This window comes from Symsagittifera roscoffensis, chromosome 9 (genome assembly GCF_963678635.1).
Source record: "Symsagittifera roscoffensis chromosome 9, txSymRosc1.1, whole genome shotgun sequence".
Classification (NCBI taxonomy): domain Eukaryota; kingdom Metazoa; phylum Xenacoelomorpha; order Acoela; family Convolutidae; genus Symsagittifera; species Symsagittifera roscoffensis.
Genome location: NC_087070.1, coordinates 33,006,489 through 33,024,886, shown reverse-complemented (window position 1 = coordinate 33,024,886; position 18,398 = coordinate 33,006,489). Strand labels below are relative to the sequence as shown.

General features: G+C 37.2%; 1 long non-coding RNA gene across 1 annotated transcript in view; it reads right to left on the bottom strand.

Moving 5' to 3' along the window:
- Window positions 1–14,012, bottom strand: part of LOC134854911 (uncharacterized) — a 78,552-nt gene extending 64,540 nt beyond the window's left edge. Inside the window, exon 1 of the long non-coding RNA XR_010164432.1 lies at window positions 13,973–14,012. This is a non-coding gene — a long non-coding RNA (uncharacterized LOC134854911). The remainder of the gene's footprint in view (window positions 1–13,972) is intronic.
- Between the last annotated feature and the right edge of the window lie 4,386 nt (window positions 14,013–18,398).

The following is an 18,398-nucleotide window of genomic DNA, read 5'->3' as shown; positions in this document are numbered from 1 at the left end:
AGTCTGTATTCCGCTTCGATACACAAGCATAAGTTCTTCAAATTGAAAAAAAAGCGATTTTCCTGCGTTTTATCAGAGCTGTTTCAGTAATGATTCTGTAGAAAATCAAAGCTAAAACGTACGAAATTTTAACTCATTCTAGTAGCGTTCAATTGAGAGTTATTGGTGATAAGCTCTTTAGCTTCAATGTTCGTAATGATTGATAGCGCAGATGTACCAAACATGACTAGAACTCTATTGGTTAGGGGATGGCACCTCTGTTAGAGCAATAATTTTTTCGTTTTGATAGGTTTTTTTATCGCTGTTCCATCGCTGAAAATAAGCCAAATTAGCGAGATTTATCGATAAAACTTGCTATTGTGGCTATGAACATCGATAATTCATCGATGGCGATCGCTGTTTTTCTTTCACTTTTTTATCGCTAATTTTCAATGTGAACTCAACCCGGTTAAACTCACAACAGCCCTTCTACTGAGTATCAACACCAACTGACAAAAGGAGCAAATTAGCGCCACTGAATTTTTGCCGTGAACTTGAAATTGAGCAGAACACTGTCTGGAGTTTCATAGTGAAGAGTGCTTGTCACATAACCCTACGGCTCTTTTTCCTTTCCCCACCCACCTCACTCAAACATGAATTTTATGATCTAACGAGCGGTCTTACAAGGTTAATTATGGAGACCAAATATGTTTGTCATAGCCTAATTAGTCTACGTGCCAGTTTTCATGACAATCGGACAAAGTGCACTTCAAATAACTTCCATTATAAAAATTAGCAGGTGGGGAGAAAAGAAAAATGAGCCAACCCTTCTTATATTATGATGAGTTTGCGACGTTAAACTGGAGGAAGAGAGAAAACAACTTAGTTCAAGTGGTTATTTGCATTTTTTGTCCGCAAAAAGCTGCCGAATTGCTCGAAGTAAAATGTTAATTTCGTCTAGTAAGTAATACATTAGAAATCTTCATCTCACTGTGACGCTTAAAGTTTTTGAGTTTCGTTTGCACAATCATTCCTCAAAATTCAGATAACTCTTTAAATTAAGAAAAAAGATATGCCACAAAAAGCTATAATTTGAGTTTCTCACGTGCAAATCCATTTTTAAAACTTAACCTTCTGAACCAGACTCGCTTCACCAAAAAGACTTTTTAGCTTCGGTAAACATTATAATCAGTAATTTTAGTGATGAAAGTTTTTTTTATTCAGCTGTTTTAACTGTCAGTTGGCTATGTTCTTGTCGCACAAATTAAAAAGTTTATTGTAACGAGAAATTACGTAGTTAATTATAATTTTGAAGTTACAACATACGATCACATTTCCTCTCTCTCATCACAACTTAAGGCACAGGAGCAAAACTTCACCCCACTTTCTATACAAAAAATTATTGGTGAAAACAGTAAAGAACTAGCAAAGACTACTTTGAACTATGTTACCATGAAACCGGAAAACTGAGAAAAAACGCGTTTGCCCGGGTTGACAAAAAATGCTTATCATACAATTTTCATATATGAAAAAAATGCTTATCATACTCTTTCATACATTTCCATGGAGCAAAAGTAAAGGTATGAAAATAGCAATATAAGCATTTTTTCTATAGATGAAATTGTATGATAAGCATTTTTTCCATACTATGAAATTGTATGATAGGCATTTTTTCCATAAATGAAAATACAACAAACTATTGTTTCGAAATTTCTAGTTTCAACCGAAACACTAACCAAGGATTTTTTGTCATAATACAACCCAGAGTGTAAATGGCTTCTTCCACGCAGAGAAACTGCATTTGGTGATTTTAGACAAAAAGTTAATTTTGACGTTTGCACATGGAATTATATACCAAAAAAGTAACTTATTGAATATGGCTAGAAAATTTTTAGTTTGAAAAATTTGATGGTTGAGAAAAAAAGGCCTGTTTTCTACAAAATTATGTTTATTTTAGCAAATCAAACAAAAGATAAAATCGTGTTTACAAAAAAAAAATTTCTTGTGATTTTTGGATGTTTTGGGTGAAAACTCATCCTGGACTACATTATAAACAAAAAAAGGTCAAAACTTGCATGCAAAACTTTTTTTTTGTAAAATTTATATTTTTGCACAAAAACAAGTTTGCAGCCAAGCAAGGAATAAAAAAATTTTAACTCAAAATTTTGTTTTTGTTTATGAAAAAAGTGCATAGCATACAATTTTCATATATGAAAGTTGTATGATAAATGTTAACGCAAAATAGCATTAAAGTTGAAAGTATAGTATAAAATCAGTATAGTTGCTGAGCAATACCAGCTATATAGCTCAGTGGGTTCGATTCTCAGCTAGGTCGCTTCATTTGAGAATCTATTGAGCCGAGTCTGACAGAACATAAGTTAATTAAACATAAGTTTCTGTTAATTAAACTGCATGAACTAAGTATGAATTCATTGTGAAAAAACACATTAAACACACCAAAACAGCGCATGAACAAGCCCACTTTTTAGCTTGATACGTGTAATGTTGTTGATAATTCCGTGAAATATGAATAACTAAAAATTGCCGTAACTGATTCTCTTGAAGTAAGCCGATTCTTTTTTTATTCGAGTTAAAAAAAAGGCCAGAATATTTTGGTTACGCAACTCGGGAACACACAATTGAGGACCGACCTGAACACAATTTATTGCGACCTCAAACTGAATCGAGAAACGACCCCAGCACAAGTTTGTGAGACCTCAATCTCCAAAGCAAGGAGCCTTGCACACATTTTGTGAGACCTCAATTTTTGCATTTTTGAAAGAAGGGCCGACCCGAACACAATTTTGTGCGACCTCAAATTGAATAGAAGAACGAACCCTGGACAATTTTTTGTGACCTCATTCTCCAAATCGAGGAAACCTGCACATTTTCGTATGACCTCAAGTCGAAAACGGGTAAAAACACCCCTAGTCAAAACAAAGCCGACATCACACAAGACCGGAAGTGGTTTCTTGTGAATTCTTCATCGACTTTTGGTCTGAAACTCGGTGAACTCCAGGCAAAAAAAATTGTAAGATCGAACCTGCGTTTTCAATTAACTTTTAGACTCTAATTTGTGCTAGTTTTTTAATCAAAAAAAGTGCTACGTTTTTGACTATCAGTGCTATAAAATCATATACGATGTTATTATTTGCAAACCGATAAAGTCCCTTTTAGATATCCTAATACTCATGCATACCCAGTATCCTAGTACCCCAGGAGAGTCTCGAGCCCAAAAAATTTCTAGACAAGAAGAGAATTCAGAAAATTTTCCAAAAAAGTTTTCGCAAAAATTTTAAAAAAAATTCTCAGAAAGAAAAGTTGTCACAACTTTTCCAAAATTTTCAATCCAAAAAAAAGCCCAACTTTAGAGCAAAACCGGAAAACACGGTTTTTGTCCCACCCGTTCAATCATTAAAACCGTTAAAGCCGTTTAAGTGGCATGCTCCTCGAGAATATTCTTTGAAAACGGGAGATATGGTGTGGTCAGCTCAAAAGCGCAATCGATGCAAAAGTTTTCAGTGATGATGTCAAGCTGACATATCTCAACACCCTCGTTTTAGGCAAAGCGAAGAATGCAATTGCCGAATTCGCTTACAGTGGAACATTGCACCAGGACGTTTTGAAAACTCGCTTCGGAGAGGAAAAAGAATGCTTTGGAGTGGAAATTCGGACAACCAAAAACGATTGCGGCGGCTCATCTTGACAAACTTTCGTTTTTCCCCTCTCAAAATGCACAATTCAGAAAGCATTATCAGTTTCCCTTCCTGTATATCCAGTCTTGTCGCTGTTTTCAAATCGTTAGGAAATGAGTACGACTTGAAGAGTACATCCGTTTTGAATCAAGTTTCAAAATTACCTCCAAATATGAAAGAGTCGTCGTCTCTTCACTCTGTAAAGAAATGCTGGAGACAGCCACCCGTTTTAGACTTTAATGACTGGTTCCGCGACAAGGCTGAGGCATATGAACTTATACGTGTCAGTCAGAATCAGTCACGACCTAAGGAGACTCTAAAGACTGGTTTCCAGAAACACCCACAAAAATTTTGCCGCTGCTTTAAAAGTTGAAAGCCAATTTATGCTCCGTGCTTCCAGTGTTAGGGTGAACACCCACTCTGGAGTTGTTCTGTATTTAAGGAAAAGACCCCAACTCAACAACCTCAGTTCTCCGCGCAAAATAGGTTGGGTTTTGTTTGCTTGCAACCTGCCCACTTGTTCCGCCAATGCCCTAAAGCCCGCAAACGCAATGAGCCTGGTTGTGAAAGCACCCATAATGTCTTGTTGCATGAGGCTGAGAAAGTTTTCAGCGGTAGGCCTGGAAACAAAGAGTTGAAAATTAGCAATAACACAAGCCATTCAAAATCAAACAATACCGCCTCGCCGAATCAAAATAAAAAGCTAACTTCGTCATTGAACGTAGCCGGATCGCCGTCTTGCAAGAAACTAACGGGAATCCTTCCTGCGATTCGATTGGAAATAAGTTCAAGCACAGACGTGCCACTGCTCTTATAATGTGCGATTCCTGTTGTACCCACTCATGGGTCTCGGCGAGCCTAGCACAGCGTTTAAATTTAGCTAGATATTCTGGTAAATGGCTTCAATTCGACGGAATCCGTTCCCACGCAACAAGTCAAAGTAAACGTGTTTGCCAAATTCGACCACCATGAATAATCGTTTAGGGATACGCCGTTTGTCAAAGACAGTTTGAGTGTTGGTTCCGAAACCATTGAAGTTCCAATACAGCTTGACAGGTTTACTTATCTGCAGCCAATTGAACCCATTGTCTACAACTACTCCGACGTGGAGATGATATTGGGGCAGGATGTCTTTCATGCAATCAAGCCTCTCGAATACTTCCTAGAAAGAAACCAAAATACTCCTGTCGCTGTCCGTATGCCCATTTTCTGGGTTCTCAGTGGCCCGCTTCCATCACCAATTGGTGTTCGAGCCACTACTTTCAAGTGCAATGTTGAAGACGTAGCACTTGCTGACCGAGTAAAGAAATGGTACCAGCTAAAATCGTATGGCACGTTTAAACAAGCTGATCCCCGTTCCGCAGCTGATAAACGTGCTCAATAAACTCTTGACTCTACCACGCTTCATGATGACAGCCGCTATGTTGATGGAATGCTCTCGGCTGAAGACAAAATTCATCTTCCCCATACTTTTTACGCTTCATTGGTCCATTTTAAGTCTCCTGAAAAGCGTCTAGAAAAATATTTGAATTTGAAAACTCAATACGCATCGGATATGCGAGGTGATGTCGAGAAAGCTTACGTAATAATGGTTAGCCCACACGACTCAAAAAACCGTTCAGACCGAGAATGGTACCTTCCGCATCACCCAGTCTTAAACCCGAGCAAACCCGGCAGTGTTCAGCGCGTTTTGAACGTTGCTTCCAAGTTTCACGGCAAATCACTGAATAACTCCCTTCTCGTCGGCCCCGATCTGCTTCAGATACTGTTATTAGTTTTAATGCGCTTCCGAGAGCACAAATACGCAGTTTCCGCAGTTATCGAAGGCGTCTTTATACAGGTCGGCTGACTAGAAAGCGATCAACGTTCCTTGTGTTTTTTGTGGTAGGAGGACCCTACATCAGATGTGAGTGCATTTCAATACACAAGGCATATTTTCGGAGCGAAAAACTCTCCGACATGTGCTAACTATGCTCTTCGCCGAACAACCGTCGACAACCAAGATCGTTACCCGAAGCCGCTTACGCCGTGCTAAATTATTTTTTACTTGATGACTACCTTGGGTCTGTGAAAAAACAAGAAAGTGCTTTAACGTTAACCCGCACTTTAGTTGAACTGCTCAAGTTGGGTGGGTTTAATTTCAAAAAACTTATTAGCAAAGTTTCTAATTTGTCCTTGAAACTCATTCCCCCTAAAACCAGCGCAAACAACACTAAGGAAATTCTTACCGCTGCAATTATTCCGGAAGCCACATCGCATGTTCTCAGTCTCAAGTGGCACCACATCACCGATACGTTGGTTGTGAGCAGAGGAGTTAACCGCGAACTCAAAGACTCTGTTACACAGCGGTCGGTTCTTAGTTTTGTGTCCTCTGTGTTCGACCCCATAGTTCTTGTCGCCCCGTATACCGTACGCGCACGTTTGCTACTGAAAGATATCTGGAGATTTGAGTGGCCAACAGTGGGACAACCAACTGCCAAATGAGTTGTACCGCAGTTTCACTGAATGGCACTCCGGTTTGCCAGTTTTAGTCAGCTCAAAATAGCTCGTTGATATTTTGACTTACCAGTAGATGAGGTTGAGCTGCACATGTTCGGTGATAGCTCATTGGACTTTTTCTGTTCTGTATTACTTCGCACTCAGAAAAACGCTTATTCCAAATGTCAACTAGCGTTTGTCTTCGGTAAAGCAAGAGTAGTCCCTATGAAGATGCTTTCAACTTCGAAGGCTGATATCAAGAAAGCTCTTACAATGAGTTTTTCCATGGTGTTCATGTGGACTGACAGCACCACAGTCCTTCAGTGGTTGGAACTAGACAAGCCAAACTAGGTAGCCATCCGAGCAACCGAGATTCTGGAGTCAACATCAATTGACCAATGGTTCGATGTTTTGAGCGAAAAAAAAACCGCTTTCTTGAAGGCTGATATCAAGAAAGCTCTTACAATGAGTTTTTCCATGGTGTTCATGTGGACTGACAGCACTACAGTCCTTCAGTGGTTGGAACTAGACAAGCCAAACTAGGTAGCCAATCGAGCAACCGAGATTCTGGAGTCAACATCAATTGACCAATGGTTCGATGTTTTGAGCGAAAAAAAAACCCGCTGATACCGGAACTAGAGGTATTACTGCTGATTCCGTCCAGCAAACGGCCAATCTTTTTTGAAAACGTCTGATTGGCCTTTCAATCCAAATAAAGAAGTTACTGAGAATATTCGCCTCGATGGTCCGGTGTACGATCTAAACGAGGGTTTAGAGTTCTCTTCAAATTTTCCGCGCACTGTAGTTTCGAATGACTTTGCTTTTCCTTGGGAAGAGTATAGCTCATTCTCCAAGATGAACTGGCTGGTCGCATATATGTTGAGACTCTCAACTAAGAATAGACATTTCAGATCGCCAGATAAGGCCATAATTGATCCACCAGAACTTGTCGTTGCAGAGGAAAAACTTTTGCAACTTTTGCAGTTAGAGTCATTCCCAGCCGAATGTGAGCAATTGGCAGCTGGAAAACATGTGAAAACATCGGACCGTATATCATCGTATTCGATTTTTATCAGACCGAACGGTTTAATTAGATCTATTGACCGTATCCAACGTCTCTCATCAACCGCATTCGAAACTCGCCATCCATTAATTTTGGATAGCCGCCATCGCCTAATCCGATTGTTTCTCCGTTTTTATCACATTAAGCACGAACATCAGTCCGTCGACTACCTTCGTTCCGTCATTCATCAACAATTTGTTGTATACCACTTGAGATCTGCACTAAGAGTTATTGAAACACATTGCCTATGCTATAGAAAGCGAAAAGCGAAAACCGTTTTCCAATGATGTCTGACCTGGAGCGTCTAGGTTACCGCCAGCCACCTTTCTCGAACTGCGGCGTCAATTTTTTTGGACCATTTCATGTAATCATTCGTCGATCTTCCGAGAAACGCTGGGGTTTTCTATTTTACTTGCTTAACGACTCGCGCAATTCACATCGAGTTTGTTCCATGGGCACCAGCTCAGGTGTGATGTCTATCGAGTGCTTTATTTCTAGACGAGGAACACCCTCAATACTTTGGTCGGATAACGGAACGAACTTTATAGGAGCCGAAAAATAGCTTCTTCTGTGCATCAAAAGTTGGAACGCAAAAGCTCCACTGTCGCTTGTACACAAAAGCATTAAGTGGAAGTATATATATAAATATATATATACCTTAACAGTAAAAATAACGTCCCCAAGATATCTCACTACTTAATATTTTTAGTTTTGTTAATCTCAAAAACGAGCTCCTAGCTTTTCGATGGTGGCCATACTATATATTAGAAAGATTGACTATAATAAAGGCCTTGTTTTTTTTCTTGAATATCTTTTTTCTCTTCTAAAGGAACCTGTAGCCTATGTAAGACATACACGCAGTTTAAAAAAGAAAAAGAAGGCGTAGCACGCATTTTATTTGCAAGACTTTTTAGAATATTTTCCACCTCAATTAATAAGATCCTCCTTGACTCTCAGATTAGCGAGTGTAATAAAAAGCTAGCTAACGCGTTCGACACTACACAGGACAATTCAAATTCAAGACCCACGGCACCACCACATCAAAACAGTCCACATAAAAATCACCCTTTATCTTTAGTTCCACGGAAATAGAGGAACACACTAGAAATTACTGAACATATCTCTTTAGGAAGAAATTTCCCACGAAATCCAATCTAGCATAAGACACTCCACCAACCAAACATCGACAACACAATCGAAAAATTAGCAGAACAACCACACACAAAAAGTTTTAGTTCTCAAAGCAATCATCTTTTCAACCCAAGATGAGCCGACAGATTGGAACCATCAAAACTCCAACGCCACTCATCCACCATTTCACTCTCAGATCTCATTTTTTCCTCCTTACTCAGTGATCCCTCTAATTCACCACGCATGGACTCAGACGATTCTTTCCAAACAGTTTTCAACACCAAATCTAAATTAATTAATTCTTTAATTAGATAGGCTTGAGGCTTTGCCGCCGAACCATTTCCTTTTAGGTCAGCACACTCTAACCTTTCCGTCTCTAAGATTGAGCGAGAACTATTCTCACTCTTAACGTTATGCCCGTGCGCAGTCGTACGCAAACGCAATTTGGTAGCGCTGGTTAAGTGAGTACGTCCCTAGACTCAAAAAAAAGAGTTAAGTGGCATGCTCCTCCCGAATATTCTTTGAAAACGGGAGATATGCTGTGGTTAGTTGAATCCACTAGCCCTAGGGGACACTACCCACTAGCACGCATAAAGTCGCTAAACTACGGCAAAGACAACACCGCCCGCTCCGCAAACCTTAGGACCTTTTCCGGAAACTACATTCGACCGCTCGTTAAGCTCGTTCTGGTTCTCGTTCCTTCGGGGGTGGAGGATGTTAATGCAATATAGCATTAAAGTTGAAAGTATAGTATAAAGTTAGTATAGTTGCTTAGCAAAACTAGCTATATAGCCCAGCTTATACATAGTTCTTTCCGGGGAGTTCGGCGTGGGTTCGATTCTTGCTAAGTCGTTTCATTTGAGAATCCTATTTGAGCCGAACCTGACAGAACATAAAATGCTAATACTTTAATCGGTTCAAGATTGGTTTGCAATTGAGTTTCTGTTAATTAAACTACATGAACTAAGTATGATTTCATTGTGAAAAAACACATAAAAAACACAAAATCAGCGCATGAACAAGCCCACTTTTTAATTTTATATGTGTAATGTTGTTGCTAATTCCGTGCAATATAAATTACTTTAAAAATGGCCGTTTACTGATTCTCTTGAATTAAGCCGATTTTGTTTCCTGTTTATTTTTTGGTGCCAGATACTTTTCAATCTGAAAATTAGTACACAAAAACTTAAGAAAAAAAACATGAGGTAAAGCATAGCCAACAGACAGTTTGAAAAAGGTCAGTGAAGGGAGGAAACAAAAAAAAACTGAATTGTTTGGTGAAAAAACTTCAAGTTTTGAATTCCAGAAAAAATACATATGGCCTTAAAGCTCTATAGATATCAAGATAAACTTATGAGTGGCACTTAATTTGTGAAACTAACTCAATTTGAGAAAACTGGATTAATTTATTAAACTTCTAGTCTGCTCGCAAGTCTGAAAGGTGAAACCCATATTTCAAAAATAGTAGTAGCAAAGTAAAAGAACTAAATTTTAAGATGAAGAATTTTTCCATAAAAAATAACAAGACCTGTTTAAGAATCTTCACTACGCTCATTGCCTTTTACTAATCCGGCAGAATATAAGCCGGAAATAATATGCCAAAAATGGACCAACGATTTTCGATTTTTTATGATAAAATCAAGAAATGCATCTACGATCTACGTTGGATCCACGAAAGATATATGCGTGCAAGGTGGTATGCAGAAGATGAAAACTAAATTGACAGAGCTGAATTCGTCAAGTATGAATCCGAAAAATCATCAGCATAAATATTCTATAATCATATATACAATGGTTGAAATCCAAGATTTAGCCGTTAAGGCAGTGCTACTACTAGTGAGGAGTAGCAAATTTTGACTTTTCAAGAACTTGAAAGCAACACAGAAGCATCACAAAAAATTCAAGTACTGTTACACAATTCTTTAACCCAAAGAAGTCTAGATTCGATTTCCTTTAGCTTGCTAGTCACAAGCCTAAGCCCAGAGCTAAAGCGGAGCTTACAGGACAAGACAAAGGCTTACAAAACAAATTTGTGATGGGGCAACTAAATCGACAATAATTGAGCAGACAAGTGGAACTGGAAAAAAAAAGAGACTTTATAAAAAATTTAACTTTCTCAATAACCCCCAAGAAACTACCTTGAACGACTAACCCATGAAACTACAGTGAAGGTTGCTTACAGCTTAAGCAAAACCGGACAAGTGGCACTAAGCCGACAAAATTTGAGCAGAGAAACTAAAGTTTGACCAGTAGATTTTTACCGGAAAGTTTTTTCAATTGATTAAAAACTGAACAAAAAACAAGTCCGGCCGGGACTCGAATCCCAGACCTTAGGGTGCGAAAACGACGGCGTTACGTCCAGGCTAAGTAAGAACGAGCCTGGATGTTTAAAAGCTTCCATAATAAAGCAATTAAGAAAAGCAGGTAACATTTGTAGGAAACTTTTAATAGGAAAAAACCTCTAGCTCCTGATTACGGCTCTTTTTCCTTTCCCCCCACCTGCAAATTCTTACATGTAAATTTGTTGACCACATTGTCCGATTGTTATGAAAATTTACAGACTAAAAAGCCCACGACAAACATATTTGGTCTTCATACTCAACCTCGTAAAACCACTCGTTACACTAATAAGCTGAAACTGGCGTGTGGGGGGGGGGGGATGAAAAAGAGCCCTGATTACAAGACATTTGCTTTTGCAAGTGTAAAAATGAAAATTAAAAAAACCCAGAAACTATATTTAATTATTAACAGTAACTTCATCTTTCTACTTCGCCTAAAATAATTGAATATCTACATAAAGTAGATTGCTTCAAGTGGTGAGCATCTACATTTAGTGAACGGATGAGTTGACCAGCAAAATTTGCTCATATTTTTCAACTTAATAAAAATATTATCTTGAAAAACCATGCAATGAATATAAAAAATTGCTTTATATACAAACTTGATGTTATAAATTGTATGGTAAGCGATTTTTACGCTGTAAGACATCAAAAATTGAAACAGAAATTCTTCCATATCTTAGTTTCAAAACCATTTTAGTTATCGCAACAAAAAAATTATATTCGAAATTTATGCGTTTTGGCCTTCAGTTATTCTTGATTAACAATATAGAAACGTCAAAAGGATCAAATGTCAGATGAATCAAAACTTTTAATAAAGAATTACTATTTAAGTGCAATTTAAAAAAAATAAAAAGCAAGTCAAATTTTTGACTGTTAAAAAACTAACACAACACATTGCATGGCAAATCTCTAAACGCTAGACCATTTAACCTTAGGGTTTTCTAATTTAAGAAAACTCTTCAGACAAAATACAGTCAAAAACTATAAAGCGAAACATAGACGACGTGTTTTTCTTAAATCGGAAATGCTTGTCGAATAATTTTCTTTTAAAGAAAAATGCATATCATAGATACTAACGCAAAACTGCTTGCCATTTGGCATTTCATGTTACTTCCTGTACGAACAGAAACTTATGGATTTGCATGGCAAGAAATGTTTCATTCAAAAGATCAATACATATACACTGGAGAAAAAATAACGCAACTTGATATATCAAAAACAAAATGAGAGAATGTTTTGTGAACAGACAAAAAAAATTGATAGTTAATGTGTTAGTTTTGGCCCCTAGACAGTGATAAACCTAGTTTTATCTGTGAAAATTGCAAAAGTTTTGAGAAACTTAACAAAAACAACTAAAAAAAGCTCATTTTTCTAGACTTTTATTGAAAAAAGCACAGCAATTGTTTTGAGAACTTTCTAAGCCGGGCAAGAAAACAAATAGGAAATTTCATCTCTCAAATTCGAAAAAAAAAATTTCAGTATATACTGAAGAAAAAAGTAACGCAATCAAACAATTTTCGAAACTCAAAAAAATTTTCTACAAAATTTTTCCTTCCTTCTGTCAAAACAAAACGCTGGGAACACATTTTTGTCTGACCCATGAATTGAAACAGAAAAAAAACTTAAATCTCACCAACAGTGAGCCCCTTGCATCAAAAAACAAAATTCCCACATTTTGATTCTAAAAAAAACGGTAAATACTGATAAATTTTGTTTAATTTTTTGAGAGATTCAGCTTCACATCACGTTTTCTCGCTCAGCTTAAAACATTTTCGCAAAAACTGCTCTAAAATTTTTCGATAATAGGTTCAAAAAATGAGCTCATTTTAAATGTTTTTAAATTTCTCAAATTTTTTGTAAATTTCTCAAATAAAAACTAGGTTTATCACAATCTAAGGGCAAAAACTAACCTAATAGTAACCAATTCATCTTGTAGTTTCAGAAATATCCCCTCAATTTTTGGTTTCAATTTCTCTAGTTGCGTTACTTTTTTCTCCAGTATATTTACTGATATTTTAAGGATTGATATTTTAAGGTACGCAGTAGAATTTGGGGATTTTGCTGAAAGGTGGTGATGCATAATAGCAAGAAAGAGTCGGTGGTGCATGAGAGTAAGAGAGACGGTGGTGCATGAGACTGGGGATTGGCTCCCAGTCAAAGTAGCTTGCTCGAGGGTTGATGAGAGCAAGAAAGAGTCGGTGGTGCATGAGAGTAAGAGAGACGGTGGTGCATGAGACTGGGGATTGGCTCCCAGTCAAAGTAGCTTGCTCGAGGGTTGATGAGAGCAAGAAAGAGTCGGTGGTGCATGAGAGTAAGAGAGACGGTGGTGCATGAGACTGGGGATTGGCTCCCAGTCAAAGTAGCTTGCTCGAGGGTTGATGAGAGCAAGAAAGAGTCGGTGGTGCATGAGAGTAAGAGAGACGGTGGTGCATGAGACTGGGGATTGGCTCCCAGTCAAAGTAGCTTGCTCGAGGGTTGATGAGAGCAAGAAAGAGTCGGTGGTGCATGAGAGTAAGAGAGACGGTGGTGCATGAGACTGGGGATTGGCTCCCAGTCAAAGTAGCTTGCTCGAGGGTTGATGAGAGCAAGAAAGAGTCGGTGGTGCATGAGAGTAAGAGAGACGGTGGTGCATGAGACTGGGGATTGGCTCCCAGTCAAAGTAGCTTGCTCGAGGGTTGATGAGAGCAAGAAAGAGTCGGTGGTGCATGAGAGTAAGGATTGAGATATATGAACTTTGTTTCTTTGATGTAAGGGGCCCACTGTCTGTCAGATTTCAATTTTTTTTTCTGTTCAATTCATGATTCAGACAAAAATGTATTTCTCCTATACACATTTTCGGAAAATTTTATTTTATGTTTGAAACTCGCATTTTCACACCCGCAAAAACACTATTCTATGTGTCAAATCAAAAGATGATAATTCAGGTCATTTGCAGTCGGTTGAGCTAAAATTCCAATGAAATATTGTCAAAAGTGGTTTTTGAAATTAAGCGTTTTAAAGAATAAAATCTAAATAGTTTAGATCTGGTTCCAAATGGTAACTTGATTTTAATTTTGTCCACTGGAGTATATAAATGTATGTACGTTTTTTGTCTAACGAGGTTTTTGTAATGGGATTTTTCTAAACTCTACAACATATTTCCAGTTTTCAATTTATTTTTTCATGCTTCCTATGGAAATTTTCATGTTGAGTAAATTAATAAAAAGTTATTTTAGAATAGCATCGGTCGATAACTTAGTTGTTTAAAAATGGGTCAACAGAATCATTAAACTGAACTAACTTACCAATTCAGAACTGGAATTGCAAGAACGAGAAAAAAGAAAGATACAGCAGCAAATGAGGTAGCGATAATACAGCAGCATTTAGCATCGCCCATTTTTGAAAATTCTTTTTAGCTTAATTTGCCTTCTTCTGAAATTTACAATGTTTATAAGAGCAAGCGATTCACTTTTTGTTCAAATCAAGGAATACTTTGCAGCTTTTCTCTGATCGCTTCTAGCTGCTGTTTATTTTTCAGATGTCAAAAAAGTCAGTCACTTTTACAAACAAAATTAGAAAACTGATAATATTTTCCCGCTATTTTTGAAAAAACTGAAAGTAAAATGGTTCATTTGATAATCAGCGTAGAAAAGTAAGAACTTCATATATCACATAATCTTGTAAAATTTTATTCGAATTAGAGATCTTTAGGACAAAAGCCATAATGAGGATATTGCATTCAATCACTGAACAGTTTCCAATTTTTTAGGTTGAAGAAAATATTTTTGCAAGAATTAAATAGTTCTTTGTGTCCGACACGTGAAACCATTGTATCGATCTGTATCAACACCGAGGTAAAAACAGTGTCAAGTTAATATCTTTTAAAAAACAAGATGGTTGTTCATCTTAAAACTAGCTTCTTGATTCCCTTAAAAAAGTGTCGGTATCTTTTCATCAGAATATTTTGTATTGGACAGCTGGAAACAGAAAAAAAAGTATAATTGAAACTTTTTTTTAATTAAGCAACTATCAAAACACAAATTAACAACCAAACACAGCCAAGCCAACGCAACAGTATGTTTTTATTTTTCGTAAAACTGGAGAACATCTAACTCTATAGAACATTTTGTGATAGAAAAAAATGGCTCAATTTCACTCTAGTGGTGGGTGGTTTTTGATTGCTAATAGGTCCAGCTTTTCTTATAAATTGTAAAAGCATTCTTAATTTAAAACTATCTCAGCATTCTTAAAAACAACTATCTCAGTGAACTCTATCGACATTGAGTTAGTCTTCATGACTTGCATTTTTTCAAAAGATTTGGACCGAATCTCACCAGTTGTCAGTTAGTAACTTGTCTAGCGTAGTCTCTAAGTATGGCACATTTGTTTCTATAGATGCTCCTATTTTTATAAATTTTCTTCTCCCTGACTTTGTGCTTGACTTTGGCTTCAATACGGACAGTAGCAGGCCGAGGGGGGCTTGGCGACCACCCCCCTCCCTCACTTCTGGTTACCAAAAACTTTCAAAGGCTCCCCGCTTTGGTATGACTTAACGACATCCATTTTTGGCTGAATAACCTCAAAATTTTTCTACAAGCGCCTTTGGCGCCAGTTTAACTAATTTTGAGTGTAAGGAGCGCGCGCCGAAGAAACGCAATTTTTTGATCAAAAATTTTCAAAAAAGAGCCTAAAAACGATTTTTTGGCCTGTTATTTGAAAAACTTGCCCGCGGCGCAGTAATTTTGCTCAAAAAATAAGGTACCTTATAGTACTTTCGAAGAGCTCGGAAAATCAGATTGGTCGACCTATAAATAACAGATTGGTCGAAAAAACTTTCAGAACTTCAAAAAACGCCCTCCCCCCCCCCCCCCTCTAAAAAAATTTTTGCGCATGCCACTGAATACAGATTAATCTTTGAATCTAAATTACCTCCAGTAATTTTGGACAGCAAAAGTATTGATTACTCTGGTTCAAAATAACCCGATCTCTGCTTAATTGGAATTAAACTTCATCCAATATTTTAATAATCTAGATGTACAAAGTTTTCAATAATCTAAGTATAAAAAAATTTTGTTACAACAACTTGATAGAAAAGGAAGCTGTCGTTGCACGTGATGTTTCGCTTTCAGCGTCTTAAAGTTCTTGGATCGCGCAAGGTCGCGCAATGTGGGGAAAAAGCTTGATGGTTGATGGCAAAAACAGGGGGGGGGGGGGGGGGTAGACATGAACGATTGCTGCATGGGAGATAGACATGGTGGTATCGCAAGTGATGTATCGCACGTGATGTGAAGCTCCGCTTCCCCTCTGTGTTGAATTGTTTTGTTGATGATCATTCTGTTGTTTTGCTTATTGATAATTTTTGCATGTTTCTGAAATGTTTGTTTTGTTTTAGACAGTTTTTTGAAACAGTTATTCAGCCATCGCCAGATATGTTTTCCAGCTTCATCAGGTAAAATTTTCCGCATTACAGGTATATTTTTATACATCGGAGAATACTGTGCTTTGCTTGGGAACCAAATTTGTGCTCTGAACGGCGGGAAAAGATTTTTACTACCAACGTCTTTGAGATCGTTCAGAGCATTTTCTGGAAACCCACGAGAATATTGAATTTCTTTGATTATTCAGTTTCTCTATGTCGCGCCAAGTATGGTTCTTTGATAACCATAGGTCGCACCATATGTTTTCATGTTATCCATACGTCGCGCCATGCATGATACCATAGTAACCATACATTGCAAGCATCCATGGTAACATATCAATTCTCAACAGCTCCGGTAAAAGTGTCAAAATTTTCTGATTTGAAGTCCCCCATAACAAAAAAAATGTGCAACCATACGTCGCATCATGCATGAAAATGTGTTATTTTAACATAAATAAACGTCGGCAATTTTTCATGGCTTCCATGGAACCATGCATGGTGCGACGTATGGTTGCACATTTTGGTCAACCCGGGGTAAACAAAATAATCGTCCACCTCTCCTATCTCTAATTACATCCTCCCCACGTTAACCAATTTCCTCACTCCACTTTTGATATCACCATTCCCCATTTTGTGATGCTCTTTAATTTCATAAAAATAATTGAAAATTTGGCAACTAATCGTTTTTGGTTTGTGCAAGTTTTTTTTTGGTGCAAATTCCTCCCAAGTTTTCTCGGCCGCGCAAAGCCGCGCCGAATTATCGGTTGCGCAAAGTCGCGACTAATTTTTTTGGTCGTTCAAAAACTGGTGTTTTCTTTTTATGAGTCGCATTTTGAATTGTTGTTTTTTGGTCTAAGCGTGAAGACTTTAGGTCGCAATGATAGCAACTTAAATTAATTCACGAATCACAGCCTAAACATAATTCGAGAAAAAATCACAGACTGAATACCCATGGAGCATAATTGATTATATTGTCATCATATGGTTAGTATCTATAAATTTACAAAATAATCGATTGTTATCCATTAAAAATGAATTATAATCACAAATTTTATATAGGTCAATATAATCCATTATAATCAAAAATGAACTATAATCTTTATATTTTTATGCCAAAATAGTTCATTGTTATCGATTATAATTGATTATAATGCATTTTTTCAAGACGTTATTTATGAAATTTACAACTTTTTTTAATTTATCTCATTTCCTGTTTAGTGCAGTTGCTATACGTTTCAAAATAAGGTTACATTTTACGTTAAAAATTATATGTTTTTTGTCTTTTATATTCTTTATTTGTTCTGATTAAACCCCCCTCAAACCCGTTTATTTTACCTCCCCCCCCCCCAAGCTGCAAGCTGTTTACTTCACCGCCCCCTTCCCCCTGCAGTTTACTTTACCAGTTTATTTTAACCTCTTCCCCAATATACATTACCCCTCCCCCGTTTGGCCCCGTGCTGGTTAAACCCCTCCCGTTTTTACCCCCCTGCCAGCTTACCACAACTGCCATTCGCCCCAGCCCCAGGTTATTTGTTGGTTGATTTTGTGGAGAGGATTAATGATAAACACCCCCAGTTTAACGCCTCCCCCCTCTTTTTAGTTGGGGAAGGCAAAAAGCTTGAGGGGGTGACGTTGAGACATGGCGTTAAGAGTAAAAAGCATAGCATACATTTTGCAAATTTCCTGCAAAATTTTCAAATTTTTGCAGAATTAATTGAATTTAGTTCTAGAAATAAAATGGATTAACCAACTATAATGGAATATAGCAAATTATCTTGGCAAAAATAATCATTTTCAGTGCCGCCAAAAAAATGAATTAATTATTTAAATAATTCGTTATAATGGCATTATAATCAATTTCGTGGTCTGAATTTCACATCTATAAGGAATTATAAAGGTTTTTTTTTGTCTAAATAATCCATTCGAATCGATTAAAATCCATGGGCGCTCGGTGCGGGTAAATAGCAAATTTACTTCAACTGCATCTGATCCTACTTTTAATATGCAGGGTTTTTTGTATAACTCATCGGTTGTTTTATTTGAGTCGCAAGAAACTCTGATATTCGTACTTTGTTGACTTATCAAAACATAAAATGATAATTTTGTATTTTTTTGCAAAGCTTGTGTTCTAGAGTTGCTTTTTTTTGAATAAAAAGTGTTTCGTTAGGCTATAAATTTGCTAGATTGTCTGGCGTCACTATTTGGTAGTAGAAAAGACACTAATTTAATCCGCCAAACTGATTCAATCCTAATTTTCAAAATGCTTGGCTTTCAAAATGCAATAATTAGCAGTCTCCCATTGATTTTATCCA